Source organism: Pteropus vampyrus, unplaced genomic scaffold (genome assembly GCF_000151845.1).
Source record: "Pteropus vampyrus isolate Shadow unplaced genomic scaffold, Pvam_2.0 Scaffold13, whole genome shotgun sequence".
Taxonomy (NCBI): Eukaryota; Metazoa; Chordata; class Mammalia; order Chiroptera; family Pteropodidae; genus Pteropus; species Pteropus vampyrus.
The window spans coordinates 12,678,231-12,682,798 of record NW_011888794.1 but is presented as its reverse complement, the minus strand read 5'-3'; positions in this window follow the sequence as shown (position 1 = coordinate 12,682,798).

The following is a 4,568-nucleotide window of genomic DNA, read 5'->3' as shown; positions in this document are numbered from 1 at the left end:
CTTGTGGGATGGAGGTCACAATCACGGTTCTAGCTTCGGCTCTGCCGCCAGCCAGCTGAGAACTCTACGCAGCTTCCTTCCCCCCTGTGGGCTATTTGTTTCTCAATTAAAAACTGAGACTTGAAGAAGTTGGACCTAGAAAATGGGGCCACCGAGAACTCCTGCTCAGAATTCTTTAAAGACTCCTGTCACCCCCGAGATTGGAAGCCTAATCTTGTCACTGCGGCTCACAAAGCCTTTCAGGATCTGATTCCCACTGACCTTGAGGGCTTTGTGCTCGCTCTCCTCCTGGGACTCTGGCGATAATGAATGACTCGAAGCTCTCAGAACATGCCCTATTCTCTCTTACTGCCAGGGCTTTGCAGAGGGTGCTCCTCACTCTCCACCACATTTCCTGTGCCCTTTCCTGCCTCTCTCTTCCTTTGATTCCTACTTTTGGGGGCTCAGCTAAGAGGTCACTTCCTAAAGTAGTCTTTCTGACCCCAGCCCCTCAGACCCGGTGAGATGCTGCTGCCTTGTAGGCGTCTAACATGCTGTCTTTATCTCTATTTTGGCTAAGAGCCTGCTTACTTGTCTGAGTCTTGTTTACCACTAACGGTCTGTAGGCTTCTTGAAGGCAAGACGTGTGATCTGTCCACTGTGGAATCCCCAGTATCTAGAGCTGCACTGGCAAAGATGGTAGCCTCTGGTCATAGGTGGCGACTGAGTACTTGAAATGTGGCTCCTCTGAGTTGAGGTGTGCGGGAGGTATCAAACACACACTGGATTTCAAGCACTGAGTACCAAAATGATATTTTTATATTGATTACTTGTTGGGATGGTAAGTCTTAGGATATACTGGGATAAATAAAATAGATTAATAATATTCATTTCACCTGTTTCTTTTTACTCTTTTGAATGCGGCTACTAGGTCGTTAAAAGTCACCCATGAAGCTTGTCATATCTCTGTTGGACTGCCCTGGCCTAGAGTGTGTCGCCTGGCACGTCTGTTGAATGAATGAGCTGGTAGATGAACCTGCAGTAAAGGGTGGGCACATGTTTTCCCACCTCAGCCTCAGCTAACGTTGCTCTAAGTGCCGGCTTTGCTCCAGGTGCCGCCCCACGGCCCTCTTGTGCTGAATACTCTGAGCTGGGCAGCCTGGCTCTCGGTGGTCTGTGGGCCAGACTTGAGAATTTCTGTGCCTGGTTGAAGATGGGTCCCCAAGCGATGGAGTAAAGCCTGGGCGGAAGCCCCTAAGCCTGCGGACCCAGTCCTATCGTGCACCCCGTCCATGTCTCCAGGAATAAAATATGAACCCGACATTCTGACTGGGAGACAGGACCGTTGATACACTCTTCGATGCCGTCACCGACATTCATCCTCGGTAGCAGTGGGGAAGAACACTCCTTTTACTGGAAATTTTCATTTTAGAAAATCTGGATACTGAGAACAAGCAAGACGTATTGATTGACTTGGGCATTTTCCAAGTCTCTGCAACCCTGAAGAACAAAGTACCCTTTTCTTAAAGAGTCATTAGCCTCCCTTTGTGTGTAGGACTTAAGCTTTTTTCTTTATCCCGGACTTGATGGACTGCTTGTTAAATCAAGTTGGGAACGGGGTTAGTGGATCATGCTTATCACACTGATTGGAGTCTTCGAGCTTTGAGTTTTTGGAATATTTGCTGGTTGGTTGCCTGGAACAGCTATGGGTGCAGAGGAAATACAGTCTTCTAAGGTGCTGGAGCTTCGACCGGGCACAGAAATTCTCGAGTCTGGCTGACATTTTGAAAACCATATCCTCAGAACGCAACGGGTTTGCGTGGTCCCCGTCACACCTAGCGTTTCCATAGGGCTTTCGTAATTTTTAAAGAGCACTCACACGTCGTATCTCATCTGGTCTCGATGTTCACTCGGGGCTCTTTGAAACAAAACTTTGCGACGGTGTTGTCTATACCCGCTGTGCTCAGTTCCTTTCTTCTCACTGTCCGTCAGTCCTCCTCGGGAATGCAGCCTGCTCCGGGGTCGCTGCTCTCGTGCAGGGTCGCCCCGGCCCACACGGCCCACCTCCCGTCGTGGAATCTCAGTCTTCTCGCTGATCCAGTGGAGTCATTCGACGCGGTTGATCACTTCCCCCCGCCCGCCCCCTCGACGTTCTTTCTCTGCTTAGCTTCGGGTGTGTCACCCTTGCCTGACTTCCGATCTCACAGGCAGCTCCGTCTCCTCCTCCTGGGCTCTCGGCTCCACGTCTGTCTCCCGGGCTTTGAACCTTGGAGCCTTCCCGATTCTAGCTCTGAGATCTGAGACATTGTCTCTCTTTCTCTCTTTCTTTTTTTTATCTATAACTGCTCCGTTAGTGATTCCGCCACGTCTCGCGGGTTTAAACATCATCGATGTGCTAACAATTCCTGAACGTTTGTTACGAGCCTGGACCTCCTTTCTTAATTTCAGACTCTTTTATTCTACAACCTACACATCGCAAGTCGGATGTCTAAAAAACACCTCCCACTTCACATTCCCTCCTGAGCCCCTGAACTTCCCCTCCCAACGCCTTCCTTCTGTGGCCTTCTTTATTTCGCTTAAGCCAACTTCGTCTTCCCATTTGCTAAAACCAGAGATCTCAGAGTCAGCCCTGACACGTCCCTTCCTTCTATAGCCCATAGCAAATGCTGTCATCTCTACCATCAGTTTCATCTAGAACGTGACCACGTCTCATCAAACCCACGGCTGTCTCTCTGGTCTGAGTCACCATCATCTCCTGCCTAGATTGTCTGAGAGTCTCCAGGACTCGTTCAGCTAGGTCTGTTCTCGACAGAGCACTCACAGCGATCCTGTTAAAAATCAGATCATGTCACTCCGCTGCTCAGATGGCTCCCACTCACCCAGAGTGAAAGCCAACAACATCTCTCTAATGGTCTCGAGGGCCCAGGAGGGCCTTGTGACACCACCCACACCTCTGTTCCACTTCAGTCCGTGTCAGCCGTACTGGCCTCCTCTCCCTTTCATTCAATGCCAGGTGCTGTGACCGCCCTGCAGGTTCGCATCTGCCTTGCCCCAGATGCTTTCGCCTCACACAGTCCCGTGCCTCCTTCTCTTCTCGCCTTCACCCCTTTACTCAAACGTCTGCTTCCCGCCGAGGCCTTCCCTGAACATGTGACCCCTGGCCCCCTAACTTCCGCTGCTTTTCTTTCCCACTTAGTTTTTTCTCCATGACACTTCACACCGTCAAACACACCACACGTTCTATTTATTTATATTATTTATTGTCTGTCTTGCATTAAACCGTTAGATCTATGAGGTAGGAATTTTAATGATCATCTCTCTATCATCCAGACACCTAGAACAGGGCCTGACCATAGGACGTGCTCATTAAACATTTGTAAATGAACGGATAGTCCTATTAAATAAACATTATTATTATTCTTTTTCTCGATTCTATGAATAAAGGAATTAGGAACTCATTAGGACTAAAAGCAACACCAAACATTCATGCCTACACATAGATATTTACGTGTTCAAAACAGAACAAAACTAGCAAAACCAATGGGTTTGACCCCAGGAAGGCTGTTGTGGGGCGCTGGGTCAAGATTAGGTATAAACTACTTGTATTTGGTAATGGCTGGTCAGGTTACCAGATGGTCGTAAGTACCTAAGCACTGCGCTTTAAACAAATTCAGCTTAATGTTTTATAAATGTTACTATTTTAAAAGTAGTCTTGGGAAATTTTCATTAAATACTAATTTTTATTAAAGTGACCATCATTCTAACTTTCAGTAGCAAGCTTTACATCCTATAAGGAAAGGTAAAACAAAAATGTCATTTTATAGCAACTGCAATGCACAAATTCTTAAAAGTGAGATTAAATTGGAAGATCCTCAGTCCCTCTCATCACAATACTGACGGGTCTTTCAGATGCCCGCAGTTGGTTGCCAGTTGCTGCTTCATAGGCATAGGGAACAAATCAAAGTGTCCCTTTTCGATCCTGATGCTGCAAAGTCCAACTTTAGGTGATGCGGGTTAGGGAAAAAAAAAGTTTCATGTATCGTTTTGGAATTTTACCTCCTATAGGAAGACTTTCTTACCCTCTCGACATTGATTAGCATCCTCTCCGTGGTCAGGGCCAGCTTCATGGGCCTGCCTGCGACTTGTGCAGTCTTGCAAGCCTGCCTGCGTATCAGAGCCTCCACACTTGATTTAATGCTTTGCTATCACTGTCTTCAAATTCTCGATCACCTTTTGAATAAGAGGCTCATATTTTCATTTTGCCCTGGGTACCACATGAGCCAAATCACACTGATAAATCACAGCTGGGCTTGGTAGGTAGTGTCAAGTAACCTCCAGGATGGACAAACAAATAGTCAACTGTGATGATCATAGATAAGGTTGAGTTATTTGATACTTTTGTGATCATATTTGCATAAGCTTCCCGTACATGTTTGGCTATTGCTTCATTTTACGATTCATTAAATTTCGTTCTATTTAAATAGCAGTTTCCAAATTTGTTTCATTGTGTTCTGATTGTTTTTCAAAACTCATAAATCTAAGTTCGGTGATACGGCATGTAATCTTTGGTGATACATTGTAACATTATG